Genomic DNA, 12,905 nt, shown 5'->3' with positions numbered 1-12,905 from the left:
AGAGATTAACACACCCCTTCCAAAGGTTGGCCATTCCCAGAGATATTTTGGAAGACTGAAGGCCCTTTCACTTTACTTCCCCATCTCCTCTCCCTCCCTTTCACTTTACATCCCCACTACCTCTCCTTCTCTATTCTGCTTTTAACTTCAGTTCCTCATTGATTCTCTCTCCCTGACTATGTAAAAGAACCTGGCATCCAGACCATGACAAGACGATTACTCTGAGACTCCAGTCTGCCATCTTTTCAGTTAGCCAGCTTTCTGAATAAAGTTTATTCCTTGCCTCAACCCCTCATCTCTTGGATTCATTGGCCTGTCATGTGGTGAGCAGAGTGAGCTTGGACTCAGCTGTGTGAGCTCTGGTGGCAACCCCTGAGCCTGGTCAGTCCAAACACGAACGTAGTCTCCATTCTTTGGCACAACTGATTCAGTATGCGCTTCTCATTCCCTGCCCCTTTCCCTGCCCTTGTCCTTGTCACATCCATTTTAAAGCCAGTGGCAATAAGTCTTTTACACATTTCATAGAAATGTCTTAGAAAATATGTGATAAGTCCTTAAAGGTTGGTTTGAATGTACAATGACTAGAAATACCACGAAAATTGAAAGTAAAATGGAAATTCATAAAAAAATATAAAAAAGGAGCTATTACCAAGTAAAAAGAAAATTTTAAAAATCCCAGTAGGAGAGTGTTTAAAATGTGACTATGATACATTTAAAAAGAGCCTCTTGATGAAAGTGAAAGAGGAGAGTGAAAAAGTTGGCTTAAAACTCAGCATTCAGAAAACTAAGATCATGGATCCGGTCCCATCAGTTCATGACAAATAGATGGGGAAACAAGGGAAACAATGACAGACTTTATTTTCCTGGGCTCCTAAATCACTGAAGATGGTGACTGCAGCCATGAAATTAAAACATGCTTGCCCCTTGGAAGAAAAGTTATGACCAACTTAGCATATTAAAAAGCAGAGACATTACTTTGCTGACAAAGGTCTATCTAGTCAAAGCTGTAGTTTTTCCAGTAGTCATGTATGGATGTGAAAGTTGGACTATAAAGAAAGCTGAGCACCGAAGAGTTGATGTTTTTGAACTGTGGTGTTGGAGAAGACCCTTGAGAGTCCCTTGGACAGCAAGGAAATCTAGCTAGTCCATCCTAAAGGAAATTATACCTGAATATTCATTGGAAGGACTGATGCTGAAGCTGAAACTCCAATACTTTGGCCACCTGATGGGAAGAACTGACCCATTTGAAAAGACCCTGATGCTGGGAAAGATTGAAGGTGGGAAGAGAACGGAACGACAGAGGATGAGATGGCTGGATGGCATGACTGACTCAGGACATGAGTTTGAGTAGGCTCTGGGAGTTGGTGATGGACGGGCAAGCCTGGCGTGTTGCAGTCCATGGGGTTGCAAAGAGTCAGACAGGACAGAATGACTGAACTGAACTGAAACAAGTGGAAACATATCTAGTATTACTCACAGTTAAAATTTTTAGCTTTTAATTTTAACTTAATGATCAGAATATATTTTTTTTAATAAGAGTGAAGTTGCAATGAAATGGACAGTTTCAAATATATCTGAGTGTATATTGTTATAAACTTTCAGAAGGAATATGTGCTGAAGAAATAATCCTAAATAGTTGCAAAACCATTGGCTATCATAATAACCTACTTTGCCAGGATTACCATAATTAAGACAGTTCAAATTCTCTATAAATTAAAAAAGTGGATTAGATAAACTTGTAATTTATACAGTGGAATAATAAAAGGGGCTTCCCTGGTGGCTCAATGGTAAAGAATCAACTTGCTAATGGAGAAGACACAGGTTCAATCTGTTAGGTAGTTAGAATAGGAAAAGGGAGTCCAAAATGGAGGTGGCTAAAAAGACAAAGAAGGGAAAAGCCTGCAAAAATGGAACACAAATAAATTCATAGACTGGAGTGAGAATCTTGGGTGAAACAAACAGCCTTCCAAGCTAGACCAATTTGCATAGGACAAGCTCAGGAGGGAGGAGAGAAAATGTATAAAAAGAGGAAGCCAAGAGGGATTGAGGCCTCTCCTTTGGGGTTGGTCCACCCTCACACCTGAAGGGTGTACTATCCTTTGTTTTTCGAATAAAACTCTGAGCTGTAACCGAGCGGTAACACTGGTCCCCCATTTCAAATCTTTGCTGCAATGAGACAGAACCGAGGAAATTACACACTCCCCTGACATATCCTTGGGTCAGGAAAATCCCCTGGAGAAGGAAATGACAACCCACTCCAATATTCTTGCCTTGGAAATCCCATGGACAGGGAAGCCTGGTGGGCTATAGTCCATGGGGTCACAAAAAGTCAGATACGACTTAATGACTAAACAGCAACAATATTATATAATCATTTGACTAACTTCTTAGGCAACATGTAATGATATAGAAGGTTGTTCATAACACTTGTATAATTAAAGTTTCATAATTGTTACAAGTAGTACATAGGTATGATATCACTTTAAATATAATTAATGCTTATGAAATTACTAGAAGAATATCCAATGAAGAGATTTTTATTTAAATAATGGGATACTATGTAATTATTATCAACTTCATTTAGTGTGTAATGACTGTATTCAGGAAATATTCATTTATGTGCAGTTAAATATTGTTATAATTTATCAGTTATTATATGAATTTTTTTCACATTTTCCCCTTAAAATCTGATATCACACATCAATTTACTTACATGAATAAACAGTGATTTAATAATTATTTTCACAATGAGAGTATAACCTTGCCATTTAAATGATGAAAATAAAAGCATTCTATTATGACGTTTGACAGTTCTAAAACATAGACTAATTTCAGACTTTCAAGTGACCTTTCACAAACCATGGGTCATACTGACTCCATTTTGACATTAAAATTTTTTACACACTGACAATATGTTGATGACATTCTGATGGACCCTTCCATTAATAATGCTTGAATCTTCTATAGAAGAATTTTCCAAAGCATTAGGTTACTGAATAAGTTATCTTCTATATCTTTCTATTTAGTTTGCTACTGCTGTCTCTAAGCCGCTTCAGAAGTGTCTGACTCTGTGTGACCCCATAAACGGCAGCCCACCAAGCTCCCCCATCCCTGGGATTCTCCCGGCAAGAATACTGGAGTGGGTTACCATTTCTTTCTCCAATGCAAGAAATTGAAAAGTGAAAGTGAAGTCGCTCAGTTGTGTCGGACTAGTAGCGACCCCATGGACTGTGGCCTACCAGGCTCCTCCGTCCATGGGATTTTCCAGGCAAGAGTGCTGTGTGGTGCCACTGCCTTCTCTGTTCTATTTAGTTTATCTCAGTGTAAACAACATAGAAAAAAGAGCCAAAAGTTTATTAACTTGCTTTTCAGTTCATTTGTCTCCTTTTTATATCTTCTATGAATATGAAGTTATGCTTTATTTTTTGTCCATACTTCTAACTTGAGACAGTAAAAAATTACATATTAATTAAAGTAGACAAACATCACTCAGTAATGCATTTTTGAAACAGAATTGTTTCCTAAGTACCACAACACTGGGAACAATATTCATTCTTACTACATTTTTGTGTTTTGTTTTTGTTTTTTTTTTTTGCACCAACTTACTCTAACCTTTAAGAAAAGTAATATTCATCCATTGATCAAGATAATTTGCAATTGGCCATTTAATCAAGTGATAATTAATATTTCATTGCAAATTAAACAGTTCAATGGAGTTACTTGTATATCATTTTCACCTTCATGATCTTCTACAGGTCAAATTAAACTAACCTTGTTTGACTCACATATGATTTTCCTTTGTTTTAGCAATATCAATGATTAGAATATTACTTAACATTTATTGAGTATTTACAATGTGTCAGGTGTGGTTCTATAGGTTTTAAATGAATTAAGTTGATGTTTGTAATAACTTAAGGAGATAGGTGACTTAAGTTGAGTTCCCTAGCAGTAGGACCAGAGAAAACGATTTATGAGTATGTGATTTATTGAAGCAGTGCTCTCTGAGTTACCCGTAAGGACATGAGAAAGGCAGGATAGAGACAAGAGATAGGCACGTAAAAGAATGTGGATTCAGGGGCGGTCTAACTGAATATCATATCAAGGGGCACTCTGGAGGGTAAATTACTCCAAAAACTCTATTCTACTTTGAATGAAAAGAGAAGAGCTTTGGTTTCTCTCTAATTGTCTGTGACCTTAAGGGAGGGAGTTTCAAGATAGAAGACATGGGAGAGGGATAGGTATAATGCCCAAGCACCTCCAGTGAGGTAACCTCAGTGTCAGGAGGATATTCCTTAAGAATACAACTGTGTTCTGTTTAAGAAAGTACCAGTACCTCAAGAATGGGAGATAGGTACAACCACAAAACTGAATAATACGCTCCAGATGATCTAGGAAGGGCATCACAGGCATCTGATGTGATTATTTCACTCTTTTTACAACTTAGGACGCAGGGGTCCAGTTTTTTTTTTTTTAAATCAACATTAACTTCAAGCATAGGAAGTGTGTGTGTGTGAGTCACTCAGGCATGTCTGACTCTTTGCAACTCCGTGGACTGTAGTCTGCCAGGACCCTCTGTCTGTGGAATTCTCCACAAGAATACTTTCTCCAGGGAATCTTTCCAACCCAGAGATGGAACCCAGGTCTCTTGCACTGCGGGCAGTTCTTTACCATCTGGGTCACTGAGCCACCAAGGAAGCATAACTGCTCCACATTTCTTTTCACACAGAAGTTCCTTCATTTAAAAGCTCATTGAAGTTTGACAGAAAACAGCAAAATTCTGTAAAGTAATTATCTTTCAATAAAAAAATAAATTAAAAAAAAAAGTTCGTTTTACCTTCTCAGGGCACTTCCTATTTTATTATTTGAGTCATTTTTTCAGAAAGATAAGAATTAATCTATTTAGTCAAAACCTTCTCTCTCTAAAACCAAGACTTTTCCCAGAAAACTTGTTTAATAAGGAATCCAAAATCAATATGTAATTAAGGACATGCACATGCAAGATTTAAAAATTACCATAATAGGTAATATGCAATGGGAAATAAACACTTGAGTTATATGTGGTCTTGCCAATAGCAAATAGGATGTAACATGCTGCAGACCCAGATATTCCATGACTACAGTAATAAATATTCAAGAATATAATATAAGCACACAATTATGAGTTTTAATAAGGATATGCTATGGCTAAAGTTAGAAATTCTTTGGGGGGTAATGGACCTACATAATTTAAAGATCGGCAGTAAACTACAGGCGGTAAAATTCAATTACACTGACTATAAGATGCATTCAAACATTCTCCCATGAAGCACACTATTCCCAGCATCATTTTGCTGATAATGTTTCCTACGGTTATGGCTGACCACACTTTTATTCTGATCATTTAATGTATGAACACAAAAGAGAAACTGAATGATTGGTTTGGGATCAGGAAAAGAAAAACCCTTATAGTTTCTCACAAATCCTATCCTCCAAAGGCATATGCGGGCTTTGTAAAAGCAACTACATAGTTTAACAAAAAAGGGTAGTTGTTAATCAGGGTCCCAAGTTTATTAGGAAATGAAAAAAATTATATCAGTTGGAGAAATAATGTTCATGAGAGGAAGTTGGAAGAAAAACATGAAGATAGATAATGCTAGCACGTCATTCTAAGAATAAGATAATCGCTTCAAATATTCATTTTCAAGGTGATCAGATGAATTCAAGAAGGAGGGGAAAATTACTTCAACTATTTTCTCTAAGGAGTACATAGCAACTTAGTAGAATTTTTATTTTATTACCTCAATAACTGTGTCTATATTATGTTTCTTAGAAAGAGTCATTGTCTGCTATATGATGGTTTTAAAGTCCTATATTACAAAATGCTAATATAATGTGTCTTTTGCAAACATAGTAATTGTGTTTAAAAGTACTTCTGCAAGGAAAATAAAATTGTCCACAATATATGCTAATTACAAGGAAACTTTTGATCTGAATGAAATGTTCGTACCCTTAACTGACAGATTATTAGATACTAGGAAGAGAATATATGACATTACTGTTAGCAAATGTACAGATCATAAAAGGAAAGCATACATTAAAGCTGTTTGTATCGTACATAACAGGCTACCAAAAACTCACATATTAAGTTGAGCTATGCACTTTGTTAGCAAAAGCAATCCAAATAAATGTAAGTATATTCATATTGTGTACAACTGTGTATGCTAGTTTCAAAAATTAGTCATTATTGGAAAAAGTAGCAAAATGTTAATCTTGCATTTATCTTCATTATATCCACTATCTCAATTCACAAAAGTGATAATGTCATATAAATAATATCTTTGTTAGAGTCATCTTCTTCTTAGAAGTAGTAATAACTGTCAGTAATTTAGAAGTAGTTACTAAGAAGTAACTACTTCTTAGAAGTAGTAACATCTGTCTTCTTAGTAGTAACATCTATGCAGTAACATAGAAAATGGTGGAGAAGCCAAAGATAAGGCTTTCATAATCTTGGAAAACATACTGTAAAATGCTAGTTTTCATTCCAATCCCAAAGAAGAGTAATGCCAAAGAATTTTCAAACTACTGTACAGTTGTGCTCATTTCACATGCTAGTAAAGTTATGTTCAAAATCCTTCAAACTAGGCTTCAGCAGTACATGAACTGAAAACTTAAAGATGTACAAGCTGGATTTAGAAAAGATAGAGGAATCAGAGATCAAATTGTCAACATTTGTTGGATTATAGAGAAAGCAAGGGAATTTCAAAAAAAAAACATCTACTTCTGCTTCATTGACCATGAGACAGCCTTTGACTGTGCACCACAACAAACTCTGGAAAATTCTTAAAGATATGGGAATACCAAACCACCTTACCTGCTTCCCAATAAACCTGTACATAGGTCAAGAAGCAACAGTTAGAAACAGACATGGAGTAATGGACTGGTTCAAAATTGGGAAAGGAGCTGCTCTGGGAGATAGTGAAGGAGAGGAAAGTGTGGTGTGCTGTAGCCCATGGGGTCACAAAAGTTGGACACAACTGAGCAACTAAATAACAAGTTAGTAAACAAGACATTGTGTAGGAATTATCATTAGCATTCATGAAAGAAGAAGACCATTTGAAAACAGCAAAACTCAAATTTAAATAATGTCAGAAATCACCACAAAAGCACATTAAGTGAAATTATTCTCCAGAATTATACTGTGTAGTAAAAAATATAGAGTTGAGAGTTAGATTAGGTCAGACATTTTCACTCTTAATGTCAGGGTGGTCCTGTCCAACCTGCCTTTCTAAGCCAAAATACCTATTCTGGAAAGCTGATGGATTTTGAACTATTAAACACTATGAAAATGTGAAAAATCTCAATTTATGGGATAGAATTGAGTTTTACTGATGAGAATATATTTCAGCAAATATTCATTCTGTACAATTACTGACTTCATTGATTTTTTCTAAATATCACCATAGGTTTGCTTATTTCATCTTTGAAATATTTGATAATCATGCCAATCATGGTCCACAGGACCAAACTTCACCAGGGACCACGTATTTTCTTAGTGGGAGAAGCATGCAACTAATGTAGTATAAACATGTGACATGCCTGAATTTCAAACAGATTGTCTTCAGTAAATTAAGCTTCATTACTGTTTTTCTATTTATACTCTCTCATCATCATCCTCATGTGACCTGTTATAATATTATAGTTAAAACATTTACATGAAAATAATTATTTTTCTATTATAATTTAATTTCTCCCTAGGATATAAGACTGGTCCATAATAAATAATAAATTATTCCATATAATTTCTTAAGAATTTGTTTCATTTTAATATATATTTCATATTTATCTATTTTATAATATATATTATATATTTATACTTACATATGTTATAATTCCAAATTATATTAAAATTTAAAATATATTTTGATGACCTGATAAAATTAAAATATACAAAATATACAAAAATATATATAAAATATAAAATATACAAAATTAAAATTCTGTACAACTTCCACAAATTTAGAAAAAGTTTAACCAAAGGCATTTCTTTCTTTGGAGTGCATGTATTATTTGCAGAACAGGACCTTGAGGAGAGTTGTTATTAATTGGCTTTCCAAGCTTTGTGATTGAAACTCAGAAATCTTTGATTTAACAAAACCACATAAATTAAATAAGTAACAGTAAAAAACTCGGTTTTTGACCTAAATCTAATTCTTAAAATGTTTAAACTAATAGAATACTTCAGGTTATTTCTTTTATAGTTCTTTTGAGTGACACAAAGACTTTTTTGCACAAAGTTTTTATCTCTGTAATTTGATGCTAAAGGTATTTAAACTTTCATATACACATATGAGCTTTTATGATAAATACTCTAATATTTCATAAAAACTGAACAGAGTCATCCAATAAAGTGGAACATATAATTTCAAGTAATTTCAAATAATTCTTCCTTCCTTGTAAAAATGCTATTCTAAGGACTTCCCTGGTGGTCCAGTGGCTAAGACTACATGCTCCCAATGCAGGGGATCTGGGTTTTGTCCCTGGCCATGGAATAGATCCCACATGCAGCAATTAAGAAATAGCAGTCAAATAAATAAATATTTTTTTAAAATGCTATTATAAACTTTAGATGACAAACACATTTGCATTCCATTTACTCGCATTGTCTCTGGAAGTGAAGTAATACAAAGTTTGAAAAATAGTGCTTTCAATAATCAAATATGATCTGTGAGCAATTTTTTACACATTAAGGAATTTATTTAGCTCACATAATTAAATAATGTGTTGACAAAATCTTCCTCAGTTGCTTGTAATCCTCAGAAAATATAAATTTGTCATTATCATTCCATGTTTCTGTTGGTTTTCCATTTCTTGTATCAGCTTTCAGATGATTTCATTAAATACCTATACACTAGAACTTTGATTCAGAAGCTAGGCAGGTCCCATCATTTGTGGATAAACAAGAACTTATATTAAGGCAGACTACACAAACTTTACATATTTGTCAATATTCATTAAATCAGTTTGTCCTCACAATAACCCTGTGAGATTCATGTTAATTTATGGCATGGATGAGTGACAGAAAGATAATTTACATGACCTTTTATACCATGACAAGGAGGTTGGATTTTAAGAGTGACAGGATATTTTCAAGTTTAAAGAAGAGAAGTGAAATAATACGAGGCAGATTTAAATAATAATATGATGCTGGAGAAAGATTAGAGCTAACAAAAGTAGAAATATGGCCATTGTAATTGTCTAGATGAGTGGTAGCAGTGGTCTGAAATAGAGCCTGGAAAATGGAAAGAGGTAGAACAAGTCTAGATTTCTGTTTGGAGCAAGACCAGCAAGACTTATTGGTAAATAAATATGAAAGGGAAGAAAAAGAATATACTTTAGTGTTGGAGCTTAAGCAAATGTGAGGGTCACGCTTTGTAGAATCAAGGTATCTTGAGAAAATCAAATTTATGGAAAAAAAATCAAGGGCTCTGCTTTGGACACCTGGCATTCAAATGACTAGACCTGTGTTGTCTAATACAGTACCGCTAAATGCGAGTGCTCAGTTATTCAGTTGTGTCCAACTCTTTGCATCCCCAGGGACTGTAGCCCACCAGGTTTCTCTGTCCATGATGTTTTCTAGGCAAGAATACTAAAAGTGGGTTACCATTTCCTCCTCCAGGGGATTTTCTCGACTCAGGGATCAAACAGGTGTCTCCTGTGGCTCCTGCACTGGCAAGTGAATTCTTTATATCTGAGCCACATGAGAAACCCAACCACTGATCACATGTAGCTATTAATACTCAATATATGAATAGTCAAAATTAAAACAATAGTAGTGAAAAATACACATTGGATCATGAAAGCATAGAGTAAAAATAAAAGTAAAATGCTTCAATAATTTTATATTGATTACAATTTATTGATATTTTGTATATATTTAATTAAGTAAAATGTTAAAATGAGGCTCTATAAGTTTAAAGTTAATCTGTGGTTTACGTTGTATTTCTATTTGAAAAAAGCAGAATAGGCCAGGTGTCACAAACTATGACCTCTTTTAATAAGGCCTGTGAGCTAAAAGTGGCTAATGGGTAAAAAAAATGTTAAATTATTGTTTTTATTTTATTGAAGTAACATAATTTCCTGCATTTTTCATGTTCCTAAAAACACTTATATAGACTATGCAAGGAGATCTGCTCCCTGCCAGCCCTGTGACATCTATTCCTTAAATAAAACATTTTACAAGCTATAAAATACATGACCTGTATAAAATGCAAGACCTAAAATCTTTCACATGAAATCCAAAAGCATGGTGATGTCTTCTCATTAAAAAAATGAATAAAGTAAAAATTCCCTGACTAACTTTAAAAATAATTATGTTGCTAAATATTTTTCTTTGTTACTTAAATCTATCTTTTTTTCTAATTTCCTCTACTTTGGCTAGGAAAAGGAGTCATTTTTAGGAGTTAGTGATTAGTATGTAGAACAAAATTTTATACCCTTTATAATCATACACTTAAAATACTACTTAAAACATGAAACTATTATGTACATATGAACACCCATGGTAGTAAGTGACTACAGAGAACAAATCAGTGATCTGGGAAAAGAAAATATTTGTGCTTTTTAATTCAATATAATATTTATGCATAGGTACGGTCAAACTTCTGTGCTGGTGATATGTTTAAACAATAAAAGACATATCTGATTTTTTGTTTCCTATTTTGCAGGAAAGACATAGGGGATGTCATTCAGAAATAAAGGAAGATTACCTTGAGTATAATTTTAAGGAGAGTGAGTTGGGAGACCACAGTTCTAGCCCTGATTCAGTTATGACAGGCCAAGAGACACTGGATAAATCATTTAACTTATTTCTTTCTTATTTTTCTCTCTTACAAATATGGTGCTGTGGATGATAAGCTTCTTTCTCACTCCATCCCGATTTGGAAATTACATTCCATTGCAAAATAGTTCTATGCATAACAAGCCACAAGTCCACAGCTCTAGCTAACATGTATTAAGACTATATAACATTTCCACATTAATTCTAAAACATACTCACTGAGAAAAATGGCTATTCGATCCTTGCTGTGTTAGTCTTTATCATCTGATAATATGTAAGCAAACTAAACATATTTTCCCTTAGTAAGGCATTTATCATTTCTGAAATACAATGAACTTAGCAGATACATAGAAAACCAAAATATTGGCTTTTCTCATCAGGTTCATTTTTTGTTTTCTATTTTATCACTTTAAACAAAGATGCAGAACACATAATTGATCATGTTTCATATGCAGACCCTGTCACCAAGTTTATTGCTTGCTTTGATCTGTAGTAGCTTTTAAATTTCTAAAAGTAGGGCAGATATATAATCCGTAGCAAAAAAGGAACATAGTTTTCAACAAAAATTATTTTCTAATTACTTGAGCTTCAAAAAATAATTTCAAAGGGAGGTCAGAAAAATTCACTTTTAAAGGTTTATCAAAACATAGATTCATGTTCACAGGACTGAAAAGGTGGAAAATTCAAGAAACTGCAGAGACACAGGGGCAAATTGAATTCTTGGAAACAGTTGTTAAGAAATGAGCACTGTCTTTGAAAAACAGAGCTGTAAAGTAGAAACAAATGAATTATAAAATTATAAGGATATTCAATATCATTTTAAAATCTAGTAGATTTTTTTTTAATGCACCAGGTTTGGAATATTCAGCATGACTTTTCAAAAAAGAGAAGGAAAATCCCATCTTCATGATACCACTTGGCTATTGACCACACTTCCATATCACACTGCCTCCTATCTGGGTTCCGTCTTTTTCAGCATTATATTTTTTAAATTATTCTTGTATTTTCTTCTTTTTTTTATTAAGTTAAACTTTACTACTTTCAACACTTCACTACTCTAATAACAAAAACTTCCATAAACTCTTTTAATGACCTATATTTTGTCAATAAAGGTCTTCAATATCAGACCTTTATCTTCTTTTCTATACCAATATATCAGGAAAAAAGCTGTTACTTTGCATTACTTTGTTTCATTTTGATTTTCTTTCCATTTTGTTTTTCCCCATATTCCCTTCTTTACAGGCATAAGTAAGGAGATTAGGGCTTCCCAGGTGGCACTAGTGGCAAATAACTCACCTCCTAAAGCAAGAGACATAAAAGACACAGGGTTGATCCCTGGGTTGAGAAGATCCCCTGGAGGAGGACATGGCAATCCACTGCAATATTCTTCCCTGGAGAATCCGATGGACAGAGGAACCTGGTGGCCTATGGTCCATAGTGTCACAAAGAGTCAGACATAACTAAAGTAACTTAGTATGCACACACACACACACACACACACACACACACACACACGAGACCAGTGCTAGAGAAGGACAGGCTTCAGACTGTAAACCCAAAATTATCCTACGGGTGGGTGGAGAGAAAATCTAGGATTGAAGCAAAAACCAAATTCTGACAGAAGATGCAACCAAGCCTAAGTATGAAGAGGCACATCTCAAGGTTGAGGAGCAATCCTCCTAAGAGGAGAGAGGAAAGACATGATGAAATGAAGAGTCAAGAGAAGTGCCCTGAGCCATCAGAACTCTGCATGTAGAAAGTATATGGAAGCATAGTGCATGTGGAGAATTTTCTTTTAAGGTACCAAGGGGATTCAAATCTTTAGTTGTGAAAGAGTGTAAAAGTGTTAGTTGCTCAGTCTTGTCTGACTCTTTGCGACCCCACGGACTGTAGCCTGCCAGGCTCCTCTGTCCATTGTGCTCTACAAGGAGGAATACTGGAATGAAGAGCCATTCCCTTCTCCAGGGGATCTTCCTGACCCAGGGATTGAACCCATGTCTCCTGCATTGCAGACAGATTCATTGCTGTCTGAGCTACCAGTTAATTGTGATAAGTGAAGTTAAAAAAAAAAAAAAAAAAAAAAGGGTAG

This window comes from Cervus canadensis, chromosome 5 (assembly GCF_019320065.1).
Source record: "Cervus canadensis isolate Bull #8, Minnesota chromosome 5, ASM1932006v1, whole genome shotgun sequence".
In the NCBI taxonomy this organism is placed as follows: domain Eukaryota; kingdom Metazoa; phylum Chordata; class Mammalia; order Artiodactyla; family Cervidae; genus Cervus; species Cervus canadensis.
Note: the sequence above shows the minus strand (reverse complement) of the source record.